The following is a 19,041-nucleotide window of genomic DNA, read 5'->3' on the forward strand; positions in this document are numbered from 1 at the left end:
TACAAACACCAAAGCAAGGAGGATGATTTGGGAGAGAGGAGAGGGGAGGAATTTCGACCAGAGTTCTCTTACTTAATCAGAGGTGTCGAATTCCCTAAGCCATGGGGTCTATTTATACTTGTAGACTCCTTAAGGGTTACAACCTAAACCCTAATTGGATAATCTTCTCTTAAGGCTATCCAAATCCATTCCTAGATAAGCATATGGACGATTTTAGCTTTCCTAAAGCTCTTAGAATCCGTCCAAACCATATCCTAATGGATTTACAGTCTAAAGCTTAACTATCAAACAATTGACAGTTTATACCCCTTTATTTAATTAATCTCTTTAAGTCACCAAATTAATTCTAATTAATTCTATGACTTATATTAATCAAATAACAAATATATTATTCATTATATTATTCTCATAATATATTAATAATATTTATTCTCTCTTAATAAATCATCCTATCAAGTTGCTATGGTGAAGGCAACCCAAAAGGACCATGCACAACCGGATATAGTTACAGCCTTAGACATTATTCCAACAATTACTTGTTGCATTCTCGATCAAACTCCTGTGATCTTCAACTCGGTCAAGGAGGGTATCCTGGAGGTTTTAGAGGAGGGATTGAGATTGTTTCGTTCTGAAACGATGGCTATAGCAGGAGCTCGATCTTTGACTTTCTGGGAGTTTTGGGCTTTTCGAGCTCCAGACTATCATGGGGAGAAGGACCCTATTGTGAGCAGGCATTGGTTAGCATATGTTGCAAACGCTTTCCGCACCAGTCGTTGTCCGGAGAGGGACTAGGTTAGACTAGCTTCCTGCCTTTTGAAGGACAGGGCCCGAGACTAGTGGGAGGAGGCTGGTAGTGATGTGGGTGAGGATGTTGCTGATGGGATGACCTGGGATGATTTTTCGACCAGGTTCCGAGTTGAGTTTGCACCAATTATTGAGATGCAGCAGTTGCCGCGAGAGTTCCAGGATCTCTGCCAGACTACTGAGACGGTGGCTGAGATCACTGCTATGTTCAGGGAGAGGGCACTTCTGGTTCCGCAATATGTCGCACATGAGGAGATGAAGAAGGACCGATATCATGAGATACTAAGGAGTGACATCCGATAGTTTGCGCCGATCCAGCTACAAGACGTTGGAGGATATGATAGCTCGAGCCCGGGAGAGGGAGATTGACTTGGAGATGGAGAGTAATAGGAAGCCATATTAGGTTCAAACATCATATGGTTAGGGAAAAAGGCCCAAGGTATCGGATTCCAAATCGATCGTCAGGGCCGTAGCCGCTGTGGCAAGTGTGGTAGGACGCACGAGGGTTCGTGCAGGAGTGGTAGTGGTGGTGGTTCTGGTTGCTTCAAGTGCGGACGGACTGGTCATTATAGCAAGGATTATACTGATACCACCACCCCAAGGATCATATCTGATTTGCTTTCATTGCAATCAGAGGGGCCACAAGAAGGCCCAATGTCCGAGTTTGGTTGCAGCAGGACCGGTGTCAGCACCCGCTCCTGTGACTCTTCAGATTATTGATGGTCATCAGGGCCGGGCAGATGCACCTCTGACGTATATGTATCTTCTCTTTATCTCTTTATATTGAATTGTTTGCTTATGGTAATGTGTTTTATTTTAGGATCGTTCCTTGTGAACGGCATCTCTGCCCTAGTATTATTTGATTCGGGGGCTACTCAATTGTTTGTATCTCTTGCACTTAGAAAGAGATTTACTGGAGCTCGGGGGAGATGGGTTGTCCTCTTGATGTTGAGATTGCTGATGATATGATGGTTCAAGTTGTGAGGGTTAATCGGGGTTGTACCCTCCAAATATTCAGCGAGCACTACCCGGTTGACCTGGTTCCTATTCCTCTGCGCGGGAACAAGGTCATCGTAGTTATGGATTGGTTAAGCCCTAATAAGGAACTGATCCACAGTTAGCAGCAGTTAGTACGGGTTCGGACCCCAAGTGGGGGAGAGTTGGTGATTCAGGGTGAGAGACCGCAATGTGGGCCGGTTATCTGTTCTGTAGCGAGGGCCAAACGTTATCTTCATCAGGGTTACTCGAGTTTCATCACCTATGTCATGGATACCCGAGATACGGGTAAGGAGACTGTGGATGATGTGCCGATCTTTCGGGATTATCCGGATGTGTTCCCAGAGGATTTTCCAGGGGTACCTCCGGAGAGGCAGGTAGAGTTCAGGATTGATTAGGTTCTAGGTGCGGCTCCGATAGCCAAAGCATCATATCGGCTGGCTCCTCCCGATATGCAGGAGTTATCTATACAACTATAGGAGTTGTTAGACAAGGGATTTATTAGGTCAAGCAGTTCGCCTTGTGGAGACCAGATTCTGTTTGTGAAAAAGAAGGACGAGTCTCATCGTATGTGTATCGACTATCGAGAGTTGAATAAGGTAACGGTGAAGAACCGCTATCCCCTTCCGAGGGTTGATGATCTTTTAGATCAACTTCAGGGTGCATCTTGGTTTTCCAAGATTGATTTTCAATCGAGTTATCATCAGATGCGAGTCAGGATGAGGATTTGGATAAGACAACTTTCCTGACTCGATATGGCCATTATGAGCTCGTGGTGATGCCTTTTAGGCTTACCAATGCTCCAGCCGCATTCATGGATCTCATAAACCGTGTGTACAGACTAATGTTGGATCTGTCTATGATAGTCTTTATTGATGATATCTTGGTCTATTACAAGACTCAGGAGCAACATGAGGAGCACTTGAGGGAAGTGCTTGAGATATTAAGGAGGGAGAGACTTTTTGCAAAGTTCTCTAACTGCGAGTTCTGTGTTGGATTAGGTGTCTAAGCCCATAACTATAATTGGTATGTACATGAATTGATAGTAGCAATGTCCTTTTGGGTTGCCTTCAAACCTGGCAATTGAATAGGATAATAGTTAGAAGGAAAAGAATGATTTATTAATTTATTACTTGGTTAATAAGTTGATTAGAAATCAAAATGAATGATTTATTAATATATTATGGAAATAATATATTAATTAGAAATAATATTGTTTAATTAATATTTAATCAGAAATTAATTTTAGGATTAAAGGAATTAATTGAAACTGCGGGGACTAAAGGTGACAATGTTCAATAGTTGAGTATTGAGCATTCTAGAACCTCCCTATGGTAAGGAGAACGAAATCTAGATGCTCCCAGGGTTTCCTTGGGCTCTAAGGGTGCCTTGGATGCCACAGGGAGGAAGTTAAGGGATTAGAGTTATCTTGGATACACCTGCCTAATCCAATACCTTCCTAACACCTATATAAACCCTACACCATAAGGAATTTCGACAATACACTATTAGAAAAGGCTTAGTGCCAAAATTTCTTCTTCCTTTCTCTCTCTCTCTCTCTCTCTCTATATATATATATATATATATATATATATATATATATAGAGAGAGAGAGAGAGAGAGAGAGAGAGAGAGCTAGGTTCAAATGTTTTTAGCAACTATTGTGTGCCTAAATGCACCAATCAGAAAATTGCAAATAATTAAATAATTAATTAAATAAAAAAGGGTATTTCCGGTTTTTTGCACTAGCAATTAATGAGATCATTTAAATAAATCCCTACAATTAAGGGAACAAAACAAATACCTAATATATTTCTTTTACAAAGTTGGACATCAATTTTTTCCATTTATTATATCTTCTCCTTCTCTTTCTCTAATCCTACATTTGCATCTTCATAACCCTAACCAAATTGTCGGCCATCCCATTGCTGCCGTTCACACACACCATCATTCCGCCGAAGAAAAGTTTGCATCTATCTTCATTATTGATTCAGGTAAAACAAAATGTTCCTCAATTATTTCTGTTGGTGACCAAAATTTTGACTCTTATATGTTTTTAATCAATTCCAGACAATGATTTCAAACCCATTTCATGATACATCTTTTGTTCTTCTTACATGATATGAAAATTATCATAATTGATTTTTTTCTACCATTTTCAATCAAAACCGAAGCCACATAACAATTTATGCTTTTTTTTTTCTTCGATCGTATGGAAACCGAACACATGAGGTATACCCTCCTGTGTAACTCATTTGATGTTGATGGTTCTGAATTGGTTTTTTTTCATTCATGATTCATAGAAAATGTGGTGATTTAGGAGCATCCTTAAAGTGTTTGATGAAACGCCAAAGAGAAATATGACAGTCTCAGATTGTATTCATGGTTAGTGATGGAATCATTGGTTAATGAGGAGATGCTGGTAAGTTTACATGAACTTTATTGATCTTTGATTAAGTTTTTTGAGTTGGGTTTTTGTAATTTTTTATTTTTTTTTTCAGAAATTACCATTCTTTGATGGCATAGAACTTGTAGCTGGAAGTATTGATGATTCAATCTATGTTTATGATGTTGAAGCAAACATCTATCCTAATCATAGATTTGATGTTGAAGCAAACTGACTTTTCCTCATGTTTATGATGTTGAAGCAAACAGACATATGGTCTGATCATAGCTTTGACCTTGTTTACCTTTTTATATTATTTTCATTCTGAAAGAATAGTTTATTATATAAGAATATTATTGCTTTATTCTGATAGAATTTGTAGTTAATTAATTATATGTTTAATGTGTAGTTGTTACAAGTGTATCACTACAAAGTATTTGTCAATAAATTTGTGATAGAAATGGCTTGAAGACCTGATGGGAAAGACTCATTGTATAAAATCATTCTCATGCAATACAATTCTGACAGAATGTTGTTATTTTTTAAAAATTATATTTGTTATTCTTTCAGAATGTTTGTTATAATTCAATGAATCACAATCATACAATGTAATTATTTGGTATATTATTAGTTCAAGAATCGATTTTGTGTATTCTTTCAAAATATATTTACTAGTTTATGGTTGACATTCTGTCATTCTGACAGAATAAAATCGAAAAATATGTTTACTACTTTATGGTTAAAATTCTATCATTCTGACAGAATAAAAATCGAATTTAAAATTTTAAATTAATTTAAAATATTTAGATTTTTAAAAATAAAGGAATTAATTATCCCTAAAAATCTGAAAATTTCCTTTTTTAATATAGGTTAATTGACTAGAATGCCCTTATGCTCAAATTTGTGTGATTATATGGTACATGTTATCCTATTCTACTATCATAGACCCTCAGATCATGACTTTTGATTATATTCCATCCAATGGTCCAGATCTGTGCATTCTGGCACACAATAGTTACTAAAAACAAAATAATCTAACCCTATATATATATATATATATATATATATATATATATATATATATATATATATATATATATATATATATATGTTATTCCTTGGTTGTTTATGAGCCATTAGAGGCGCGACATTTGTGGCGCTTGCTACTAAAGGTCTTTCAAGAAAGGATTCAAGATTGCTTACAATAAAAATATTAAAGGTATGTATTATAACCCTTTATTATGTGAATTTTGATTATAATACATAGTTCCTAGGGTTTTCTCTTTTGTATTCAAGTTTGCATGTTTAATTAGAGACAACCTAGATCCTTAATTATAGGGTTGCATGAACACATAGGACTTGTAGTTATGCTCATAACCCATTAGTGGTATTAGGGCCTAGGATGTTTTTCAGTTGAACTTGAGTAATTATGAATCGTTCAAAGGAGAAGGCAACGTAATCGTCATTATGTTCATAGAACTCGACGAGTTCATATGTGGAACTCGACGAGTGCATTGCACAGACTCGACGAGTTGGCATGTTAGATCCCTGATTTTTCGATTTTTATTATCTTGCCTTGATTAGGATTATTATCTTAATTCGTTAATCTGCCTAAAATTGAATTTTTTTTTTATTAAAGTTAATTGCATATCCTTATCAAATTTCATGATTTGGTTTAATTTTTTATAAAGATAAAATTATTTGTTAATTTAATTATTAAAAAAATTTAACCTAGTATTTTTGAAAACTTTTGAAAATACATCCTAGTTAACCCTATACCATAAGGAATTTCGGCAATGCACTGTTAGAAAAGGCTTAGTGCCAAAATTTCTTTTTCCCTTATCTCTCTCTCTCTATGTTATTCCTTGGTTGTTTGGTTTGTCTGTGAGCCATTAGAAGCGTGACACTTGTGGCACTTGCTACCAAAGGTCTTTCAAGCAAGGATTGAAGATTGTTTATAGTAGCAATATTAAGGTATGTATTATAACCCTTCATTATGTGAATTTTGATTATAATACATAGTCCCTAGGGTTTTCTCTATTGTATTCAAGTTTGCATGTTCAATTAGTGAAAACCTAGATCCTTAATTATAGGGCTGTATGAACACATAGGATTTGTAGTTATGCTCATAACCCATCAGTGGTATCAGTGCCTGGGATGTTTTTCAGTTAAACTTGAGCAATTGTGAATCGTTTAAAGGGGAAGGGAGCTGAATCGTCATTCTTTTCATAGAACTCAGCGAGTTCATATGTGGAACTCGACAAGTTGGCCTATCAGATCCCTAATTTTTCGATTTTGATTATCTTAGCTTGATTAAGATTATTACCTTAATTCGTTTTTCTGCCTAAAATTGTATTTTTATTAAATGTAATTGTATATCCTTATCAAATTTCATGATTTGGTTTAATTTTTGATAAAGATAAAATTATTTGTTAATTTAATTATTAAAAAATTAACCTAGTATTTTTGAAAAGTTTTGAAAATACATCCTAGTATTTTAAAAGGTTTAAAGTACATCCTTATGGATGTTATTAATAATTTAATTAAGTGTTTAATTAAAAGATAATTAATAAATCCATAAAAGGTGTAAATTTAATCAAATTAATAGTTTAATTTATTAAAAGATTAAACCCCTAGTATTTCAAAAGTTTAAAATACACCCTTATATTATATGTAACATTAATGGTTTAATATTACTATATATATAAGACGAGTCAGTCGAACCGCTAGTACGCCTTATTCACGAAGCTATACTATAAGAGGAGTTTAAGGAAGCAGCTTGTAAAATGACAGTCATTGGGTATCCATTCTTACCCACCGCTCAATTTTATGGTGGAGGATCGTTAGCCGAACTGGTTCGATATGACAATTAATCCTCATTAAAAGTATAATTATAAAGTTGTAACATCCAAAAATTTATGACCAAAAATTTCATTTTTAATTATAAAACAAAACCATAATTATCAAAACCTCTCTTCAAAACATAGATTTAGTATCTCAAAACATCATAAACAGTATATCCATATCAAAACATATGTCAAATATATCACAGTAAACATCCCAGGCTAAACATCATGGTGTGTGCAATGCAGTCATCCCGAAATCTTCCCTTTGCTACCAGAAGTACCTGAAACCAAAACTGAAAACCGTAAGCACAAAGCTTATTGAGTTTCCCCAAACTACCACATACCATACACAAAATCACATATAAACATATCATGGGCCCCGCCCGACATCAGAAAGTGTCTGGCATCGGGCCCCTCCCGGCATCAAGCAGAGCTCAGTATATATATATATATATATATATATATATATATATATATATATATATATATAATCATATCAACAATACACATAGAACAATCATATAACATAAACATATAAAAATTCCTTGGGCCCCGCCCGACATTAAACCGAAATCTGGAAAGCATACAAACATTTATCGTGCATTGGACAGTAATCCAAAAAGCATACGAATACAAACACATGCAAGAATCACGAATACATCAAGCATACAAACATCCCTCGGGCACCGCCCGACATCAGATCAAAATCCAGAAAACATATAAACATACATCGGGCACCGCCCGACATCAGACCTTAGTCCGAAATACATACTGATATAAATACAGGCCGTCATAGGTGCCTTTGTCCCGTTCACATAGGAGGCAAACTCACCTGAATGTTGAATCTCACGATAAGGATTATCTAACGGCTGCTCTAGCGACTCCCCAAGCTATCACTACCAAAATAACACTTATTCAAAACACAATAATCCTTCTTTGGTTAAAATAACCATTTTACCCCTGGTCTAATTCGGGCCATGCTAAATCCCAAACCCATAACATGAAAGGCCCAATTCTAGATAGCCTTCACAAGCCCACTAGTGGCCTACCAATGGCCCAATTTTCTAAATTAGGCCCAACCCCTCTAATGGTTCTTACCCTAGACCCACAATAAGATATAGTCCAATAAAGCCCAAATGATGATCCACTAAGGCCCACGGTAATAAAGTACAAGAAAATGGCCCAAGGAAGCCCATTGTTGGATCGAACACAAGGCGTTCCCTTGTGGAACATTGGGCGTTCCTCGTCAATTCAGATTGCGGGTCTTGGCCGGAACACAGGGCGTTCCCGGACCTTACGCAGTGCGTTCGCGTCCAGAGTTCAAAAAAGCCATTAAGCAGTTAATGCTTAATCCATACTACCCAAAACGTAGATCCAAGCCATTTAGGACCTCTAGAACTATAAAGTCACGGACTTGGTGACTTTGCATGCCCCCAAAGCTCCAATCTCAAGAAATAGAAATAAACTTTGATAAAAATGACCTTAACTCATGCATGAAAAAATCAAGACCTTCAAGACGGAAACTTTCTATCTTAGAGACTCAAATAGCACTAAGGGTGACAACCCTAAGCCTAGGAAACAGATTTGAACCATAAAGCTTCATCCTTAGGATCAAAAAGGTCCAAAAACCCAACACAAGATATCTAAGGAAATAATCACCAAGTTTAAGACTTTATACCTCAAATGAGAGTCAAAAGCTGATAAGGTTATGGATCTAAAAGTTGTATCTTCTTCAATGAATCTTCAAGAGTGAACGCCTTCTTCAAAAACACCAAAATACTCTTCTAATGGCCTTCTAAGCTCAAAACACACAAACAAGGGATAAGGGTTTCGTGGGATCTGCTTAAGGGTGAGAGGATGGCTAGTCTTTAGGGCATAATGTTCTTTATATAGGGGTTAACCCTAAATTTTAGGGTTTTAGGGACTGCATGCGTACACGCATGGCATCTGCATTCATAACTCGTGAGTAGGTTGCACGTACTTAGAGTGGTACGCCCCGCGTTCACACTCTTAGCCCAAACATAAGGGCCCAATGGGTCCAAGCCCAAACCAATTCAATTAATTAACCCAAAAAAATTCAATTCGATTACAAAAGTAACTAAACCATTTTCTAACATCCCATTCTTAGTTACTTTAGTAAAAATATGAATTTGATGCTAACCAATGAAATTGCACATTACACCTTATTAGTCATTAGTGGAGTGTGTGTGGTTAACCGACACACTAACATGGACTAATATTATTGGCAATGGGTGTCTCGTAAATTATCATTAATCGATGGATCGTGTGTGGTTAACCGACACATTGATTGGGTGATAAATGACATTGAGAGTACCAAGCTAATTTACATGGTTATTCACATCTCATTTGTGATCCTCCGCATCCCAATCACAAAGTGAGAGCATAATCGAGATTAAAAATGTCATTGAATAGTTCAATGAATCTCAAAAGATCTAGGAGTTTCATTTGATTGAAACTAGTCTTTGCTTACCTACCTAAAATAGACTCGAATTTGATTACGGCATCCCTCTTTAGAATTCGAATCGAAAATATGGATCCTAGCCGTAATTTGAATTTTGTGGGTTAATAATTAAGGATATAAATCAACTAACTTGAATTCCTTTCTCCCTTATAGATGTCGAGTTCCGGCAATAATGGTTTTCTTCATCCTTTTCGAAATGGTTTTCCTTCTTAATATGAAGATGATCTTCCACAAGTTGATCAAGGTGAAAGAATGTGCCCTTCTTCAAATGGTGGAACTAGAAATCATGCTTCTCCAACTCTTCCTTCACCGCCTCCAGTAATTCTCCCCGAGCCACATTTTCGTCAAGCTGAAAAGTACGAAGTCACTCTAGCATTATTGGCTAGTAAACATCAAGATGGAAAGTCTATGTGTGCGCACATTCTAAAACTGAAGTCACACATTGACAGATTGGGGATGCTGGGCGTCGTTTTCCCAAGGGAACTGGTTGTTGACTTGGTTCTTTACTCACTTCTTGAGTCATATAGTCAGTTCATTAAATACTACTATATGACTGATCAGGACGTGACCCTAACTGATCTTACATATTTGCTAATTGCTACTGAAGCAAAAATGCTCAAGTGCACTGGTCAAGAAAATATGTTTGAAGGATTTGTCTCCCAAAACTCCATGGACAATAGCAACAATGGCAGTCCAAAAAAGGTTTCTTTTCCCGATGGAAAGGGATCGGTCAAGGTCAAACCATTTGACCATATGGTAAAGAGAAAGGCTAGTTCAGAGATAGTCCCATGTGTTGTTCCTGAGGATTCCATATGTTTCTATTGCCAATTGAAGGGACATTGGACGTGAAGCTGCCCTATCTTATTGAAAGATCGCAGAGATAGTAAAGTCAAGTTGTATGACTCTACTTCAGGTACATCCACTATCTAACTCTTTTAAGTTCCTATTCATAGATTCTTATTACATGATGTGATAGTTACATTTTGATGTTTTGCAGGATCTAATAGAAAGAAGGAAGCTTAAGAAGAAGAGTGAGCTGAATCTGATCATGAGAGATGGATTTCGATCGCATGGTTCGAGGATCAGATTTTTGAGCTGTTGCTTAGGATTTATGATAGACAAATAGATTGCTTAGGAAATGTCTAGGAACATAGTTGTATATTTGCATTGTAAGGACAAATTTTTTCGCATTTCATCAATAAATTGAATTTTTGTTACTTTATATTTCCTTGCAATGACATTTATGAAAATTGGTGATGATATTTCTACTATTAGCAATGTTAAATATGGATTTGATTCTTAGTTATGTTGTCACACCCCCAAACCGGAACGGCGGAAACATTCGGGGGCAGTTGGCGTCATGTACAGCATCACAACAATTGCATAATAGTAATCAAAGTACAACAACCATGATATTGATAATGTATAGTTTTACATTTGTGTTCAAATGAATGTATACTTTACACCAAAATGTATAGAAAAAACTAAAAGACGAGACTCTATGAAGCTTCGTCTTCTCAAAATCTATATGGATACCTGTTTACTGATTTCCTGAGAATACAAGTAGTTTTGAGAAGAGTGTCAACAATTAAGTTGGTGAGTTCATAAACATATTTGTATAAGAATTCTGTCATTTGTTCCTTGAAAATGTAAGTGTTTTCTTCCAGAAAATCCTATATTTTCTGTTGTAAATGAATTGTAGTCTTAATACCTTAAGACCAAAATGTGTAAATATTGTTATACTCTAAAATAGTATAATGTAGTTTTCATCCACATAAAACCATAAAATGAATCTTTCCTAAAATGTAAGTTTCTCTGTATTAAAAAATAGTATACTGTAGTTGTGAATGTATGTGTCTGGATCCACCAGCTGTACTTTAAAATATTTTATTGTAGTTTTATTATTTAATAAAACTATGTGAAATTGTTTATGTATGTGTACACTAATCGCATTGTTCAATACCAAACTGTGAGTTATTATAACCATGCTTGATGACCTAAGATGGCCTGAATAAGACGTTCTTTAGGCGTCGGAATCGGTACGCTATTTGTCACCCCAGGCCTATCGGCCTAACTGTAGCGAACAGTTTAGGTGCGGGATTGTCAGTCCCGTATAGATCTATACACTAGTGTCACGCTCTCCCTCCAAGAGACTCTGGTTATAATTTCAGGGCTTTTGTTGGTACTTAGATAAGTACGTGAAGTGTGTCTCACAAATCTATATTGACGGTTACGTGTAGAATAATGAAAAGTCCTTTTTGTAATGAATAAAATGTATGTATGTCTCATAAACTATACCTATTATAGTTTATATGTTTGTTTTCCGTATTGTATTTTGAACTTGGTATAATAGTGCATATGTTCAATAAACTATACCTATTATAGTTTATATGTTTCTTTCTGTATTGTATCTCGAACTTGGTAAAATGGTATGCAAGTTCCATAAACTATACCTATTATAGTTTATAGTGTGTGTTCTATTGAAATGAAAACTTTTAAATTTTCAACATCTATGTATGTTTATAATCATGAATCTGTGATAAAGATATTCCATGAAATTTAGCGTTTTTATACATACGGTAATAAAATGAGTTGTAAAATATTCTTTTTGTTTAACATGTTGAACAAATTTTTATACTTATATATATATATATATATATATATATATATATATATATCATACATACTTATAAAGCTAGCATTTTTTCTTGAATCTTATGCATTTGAAACCCCCATTCTTTTTTTCTTTTACCACATTCATTAGAAACTCCCATGACTTTTCAATTTCTTTATAATAATAATTATAATTTGGTAAATAGGTTAAATAAATATCAAATCTAAAGTGTATTCATATATAAACTAAATTTCATTATTAAAATAATATCTTTAATTCTACTTATAAAATTATGTTTTTTAACTTTTAACATATTATACTTAATTTATTAGTTTTGATATATTGTTGGATGTAAACCATTATCATTTTAAAGGTATAATTTTTGAACAATTTGTATAAAATACTTAAATTATTAATTAAAATATAACATTATAGGCTCGACTTAAATATAAATTTTATTTAAATTAAACACCCAAAGATTATTCTATAAATAGTTAAAAGTGATAAATTGTAGTGTCTTTCTAATAATGATTGTAAGTTGGTTAATAAAGCTAAATAAATATCAAACCTAAAGTGTAATCATAAATAGATTAAATTTCAATTTTAAAATAATATCTTTACTTCTATTTATAAAGTTATGTCTTTAAATTTTAACATATTATACTTTATTTATTAGATTTAAAATGTTGTTGCATTTAACCATTATCAGTTTAAAGCTACAATTTTTGAACAGTTTGGACAAAATACTTAAATTGTTAATTTAAATATAACATTACAGTGTCAACTTAAATATAAATTTCAGTTCCACTAAAAAAACCAAATAATATTTTGTAAATAGTTAAAAGTAATAAATTATAGTGATAAATGCAAAAAACTAAATTGTAATATCAGTTTAACTAAAATATTTCCTAAATATATTTATATAGTCGTTAAAAATTTTCAAATAAGTAGCTTAAAATAACTTATAATAACAATAGTTAAAAATAACTCTATATAAATGATTATATTGTTACCTTTAAAATCAAAAAATAATGTTTGATGTTTTAAATAATTATGATGATAGAAATTAAAACATTAAACAAATATATTTTAAAAAAATAGTTAAAAATAACAACTATAAATAATATTAAACCATATATAATATTTATTTTTATTGATGTGTAACTCGCGAATAGAAGTTATTCAAACGATTATCATATAATTCAAAATAGTCAATATATTATATCGAATTAATATACGAATTATTATATCAAATTTAACAACAACGTTAGTATTATATTTTAAAAAATATATATTTGTAAAGACTTAAACTATATACGTATTTCTGCGCATTACAATGTCAATTCAAATATAAATTTCAGTTTCATTTAAAAAAAAAATTAAAAAATATTTTGTAAATAGTTAAAAGTGATAAATTGTAGTGATAAAAGCATAAACTAAATTGTAACTTCAATTTAACTAAAATATTTCTTAAATATATTTTTATAATAGTTAAAAGTTTCCAAATAAGTAGCTTAAAATAATTTACAATAACAATAGTTAAAAACAACTCTATATAAATTATTATATTGTTAGCTTTAAAATAAAAAAACAATGTTTGATGTTTTAAATAATTATAATGATAGAAATTAAAACATTAAGTAAATAAATTTTAAAAAATAAATTAACAATAAAAACAACTATAAATAACATCAAATCATATATTATATTTAATTTTATTCATGTGTAACTCGCGGGTAGAAGTCACTCAAACGATTGAGATTATGAAGTTATAATAAATGTATATATTATCATATAATTCAAAATAATCAATATATTATATCAATTTAGTATATACAAATTATTATATCAAATTTAACAACAACGTTATTGTTATATTCAAAAAATCATATATTTGTAAAGACTTCAATTATATAGGTGTTTCTGCGCAACGCGCGAGCATTCGCATAATCATACATACTTATAAAGTTAGCATTTTTTCTTGAATTTCATGCATTTGAAACCCCCATTTTAACTTCCTTTCACCACATTCATTTGAAACTCCCATGACTTTTCAATTTCTTTACAATAATATTATAAATAAGTTAAATAATGTTCTATAAACAAGAAAGGGTGTTTTATTACAATGTCTTCATCCCACATCGATGGTGAGAGTAAACAAGAGAATGTTTCCTCTTCTATAAATAGGAAATGTTGTAAAATGTTTCAAAAGGACCAAACCATGAGAACTTCCTCATGCCTACCTTTGTAGGATTTTGAAGGTATTATTTGGTGAGATTGTCTATATTGGCAAGTGTCCAGTTAACTTTTAGAATTCCAAAAATGGTTTTGAACCGAATTTTTTCAGGTTTAAACCGTGTTTCTGTTAGAAAAAAAAAATTATGTAGTTGGGTATATTGAGTTGAACTGGAGCTGGATCAATTTGGACTGATAAATGAATCATTTTCCTTTCACAACAAATATTTGAAACTCCTATGAATTTAAAAATTATTTTTTATAATATTATAAATAAGTTACATAATTTTATATAAATATAAAAAAAAACATCTACGTAAACCTAAAATTATAACTGTTTGAAAAATCACTTTGATTCAAAAGCATGAAATATATACAAACCGGGTTTGACTAGAAAAAAAATGTAGTTTGGTATATTTAGTTGAATCGGTCCGAGTTTGATCTATTTGGACCATAAAAGAAGTATTTTCCTTTCACTACATACATTTGAAACTCCCATGATTTTTCAAATTGTTTCCAATGATATTTTAAAAAAGTTACATAATGTTATATAAATATAAAAAAACATTTACCTAAAGATAAAATTATAGTTGTTTGAAAATTCGATTTGATCAAAAGCACGAAATATATACGCAAATTATATTTTATAAATGAATTCTTTTTATAATGAACTTTTGAATCTTGAAAATACATATAAACAAACTTTCTATATTAAGTACTTAACTGAATTTATGATTTTAGAATTGAACAAAAAGTTATTCAATAAAAATTTACTTTTTTGGATAACAACTTACGAGATTATAGAAAAATGGAACTATTGAACAATAAAGAAAGGGTAAACAAGAGAAAGATGTTTCACTAAATAAGTTGAGTGTTTTATTAACAAGAAAGCGTGATTTATTACAATGTCTTCATCCCACATCGATGGTGAGAGTAAACAAAAGAACGTTTCCTCTTCTATAAATAGGAAAGGTTGTGAAATGTTACAAAGGGAACAAACTATGAGAACTTTCTTATGCCTACCTTTTTAGGATGTTGAGGGTATTCTTTGGTGAGATTGTTTTTATTGGCAACTGTCCATTTAAGTTTTAGAATCCTGAAAATGGTTTTGAACAAGATTTTTTTAGGTTCAAACTGAGTTTCAGTTGAAAAACCGTTATGTAGTTTGGTGTACTGAGTTGAGTCGATCTGAGTATGATCAATTTGGACCGATAAAGGAAGCATTTTCCTTTCAGCACATACATTTGAAACTCCCGTGATTTTTCAAATTGTTTCTAATAATATTATAAATAAGTTACCTAAACATAAAATTATAATTGTTTGACAAATAAATTTGATTCAAAAATACAAAATATATACAAACCGGGTTTCAATAGAAAAAACGTTATGTAGTTTGGTATATTTAGTTGAATCGGTCCGAGTTTGATCAATTTGGACAGATAAATGAAACATTTTCCTTTCACCACATACAATTGAAACTCTCATGATTATTCAAATTGTTTATAATAATATTATAAGTTACTTAATGTTATACAAATAAAAAAAATCTACTTAAACATAAAATTATAATTGTTTGGAAAATCACTTTGATTCAAAAGCACGAAATATATACTTAGTTATATTTTATAAATGAATTTATTTTATAATGACATTTTGAATCATGAAAATACATATAAACAAACTTTCTATATTAAGTACCTAACTGAATTTATGATTTTAGGATTTAACAAAAATTTGTTCAATAAAAATTTAATTTTTTATAGCAACTTACGATATTACTGAAAAATGGAACTATTGAACAATAAATTTTCTGTATAACATTTTATTTTTATTATTTAATATTTTATTTAACAAAATGAAATTTTTGGCAAATAAAGAAATGAGTTTAATTAAAATGTCTTCATCCCATATTGATCGTGAGAGTAAACAAGAGAATGTATTCTCCTCTATAAATAGGAAAGGTTGTGAAATATTTCAAAGGGACTAAGCCATGAGATATTCCTTGCATCTAACTTTGTAGGACGTTGAGTGTATTCTTTGGTGATATTGTCTTTGTCGACAAGTGACCAATTAAATTTCAGAATTTCGAAAATGATTTTGGACCGTATCTTTTAGATTTGAATCAAGTTTAATAAGAATCCGAGTGTCTTCTAGCTGATTTAGGCAAACTCGCTTCCATTGGTGGCCGAGTTTAAGTAACATGCCAAGTATTTGGTTGTGTTAGCCAAGTTTCACAACCTTGTATGTAATACAATTTAAAGTTGTAACCTTTATAAACGACGTCACTATTATCATATGTTCTACATAATTATGGTAATATTTATGATACAAAACATTTTTTTACTATTTAAGATATAAAGCTGTCTCTATTATTATATGTTGTACAGAATGATAAAATTTAAGACAGATAAAAAGATGACTTTATTATCATATTTTCTACATAATGATAATATTTAATATAAACGTTTTAATTTAATATGAAATTATTATTTAATAGATAACAATAACGATTTATTTATTTTTAAAAATTAATTTTTTTTCTATTTTAATCATATAACTTTATATATGCAAAACAACTTCAAGTTCCAACCTTATCTCTTATAATATAGTTCAACATAATAACAATACTAAAAATCATTTTTTTATATTTTTTATGAAATTATTATCTAATTGTTAATAACAATGATTTAGTTATTTTAATATAAAATATTTTTTTATATTTCATGCAACGCGCGGGCATTCGCCTAGTATATTTATAAAGGAAGCATTTTTCTTTTCACCACATTCATTTGAAACTCCCATGACTTTTCAATTTCTTTCTAATAATAATTATAAGTTGGTTAATAAGGTTAAATAAATATAAAACCTAAAGTGTAATCATATATAAACTAAATCTCAATATTAAAAGAATATATTTTCTTCTACTTATAAAGTTATGTTTTTAACTTTTAACATATTATACTTAATTTATTAGGTCTAACATATTGTTGAACAATTTGTATAAAATACTTAAATTGTTAATTTAAATATAACTTTACAGGATCAACTTAAATATAAATTTTAATTCTACTTAAACAACCGAAAAAATGTTTTGTAAATAATTAAAAGTGATAAATTGTAGTGAATTTCTGATAATGATTGTAAGTTGGATAATGAGGTTAAATAAGTATCAAACCTAAAGTGTAATCATAAACAAACTAAATTTCAATATTAAAATAATATTTTTACTTTTACTTATAAAGTTATGTCTTTAACTTTTAACATATTATACTTAATTTATTAGATTTAATATGTTGTTGTATGTAAACCATTATCAGTTTAAAGCTACAACTTTTGAAAGGTTTGGACAAAATACTTGAAGTTTTAATTTAAATATAACATTACAGGGTCAACTTCGATATAAATTTCAGCTCCACTTAAAAAACCCAAAGAATATTTTGTGAATAGTTAAAAGTGATAAATTATAGTGCCAAATGCAAAAATTAAATTGTAATATCAATTTAACTAAAATATTTCCTAACGATATTTTTATAATCGTTAAAAGTTTTCAAATAAGTAGCTTAAAATAACTTATAATAACAATAGCTAAAAATAACTCTATATAAATGATTATATTGTTACCTTCAAAATAATTTTTTTTTGATGTTTTAAATAATTACAATGACAGAAATTAAAAAGTTAAACAAATAAATTTTAAAAAATTAATTAACAATAACAAAAACTATAAATAACATTAAACCATATATTATATTTAAGTTGATTCATGAGCAACCCGCGGGTAGATGTCATTCAAAAGATTAAGATTATACAATTTTAATAGATGTATATATTATCATATAATTCAAAATGATCAGTATATTATATCAACGTAACATACGAATTATTATATCAAATTTAACAACATTATTGTTTTATTTAAAAAAACATATATTTGTAAAAATGTCAGCTATATAGTTGTTTCTGCGCAACACGCGGGCATTCGCCTAGTATATATATAAAGCATGCATAATTAAGATTGAAAAGAAAGTTGAATAAATGATTCTACCCTAAGCCCACAACCAAACAAGGAACAAGAAATAAAACAAAATCCCCAATTCTAAGCCTGATTAATCTTAATTATATATATATATATATATATATATATATATATATATATATATATGTATATATATGTATGTATGTATGTATGTATGTGTGTGTGTGTGTGTTTAGTAACGACAACGATTGAAACTATTAGAAATAATTTAAATATTAACACAAGATTTCTTGTGTTTACTTGTTTTCCCCCTTTAAACAATGAAAAATCGTGAAAACGTAGGGGTATGAGCTCACCTCGAGTGTGTGTTCTTAGTTGGGCACGACTGGATTGTGATAATCCTCGGGTTAGAACACGTATAAATTCCGAACTCCTAATAATATTTAAACACATAATATTGTGTTCAAATTAGCAAAATGATTAATTTAAGTGTTAATTAACACTAGTCATGTATGTATATATATATATATATATATATATATATATATATATATATATACACTTACAAGAAGTCTTTGGAATTAACTTGATATATTTCATTTCCTAGGAAAACTTGAAGATTTGAAGATGATCTTGGTAACTGCTTTGAAGATATGAAGGATTGAACATGGGTTTTGAGAGCAAATGTACGAAACTTAGAAG

The 19,041-nt window shown here is 31.0% G+C and overlaps 1 long non-coding RNA gene across 1 annotated transcript; it reads right to left on the reverse strand.

Annotated features, from left to right (window-relative positions):
- Positions 1-10,961: 10,961 nt before the first annotated feature.
- On the reverse strand, positions 10,962-19,041 carry LOC145090544 (uncharacterized). Its single transcript, XR_013701637.1, has 3 exons — positions 18,906-19,041; positions 18,696-18,772; positions 10,962-11,065 (listed from the first exon to the last, which is right to left on the reverse strand). It is a non-coding gene; the product is annotated as an uncharacterized LOC145090544 (long non-coding RNA).

This window comes from Lactuca serriola, chromosome 2, assembly GCF_051521515.1.
Source record: "Lactuca serriola cultivar US96UC23 chromosome 2, Lser_US96UC23_V15, whole genome shotgun sequence".
Classification (NCBI taxonomy): domain Eukaryota; kingdom Viridiplantae; phylum Streptophyta; class Magnoliopsida; order Asterales; family Asteraceae; genus Lactuca; species Lactuca serriola.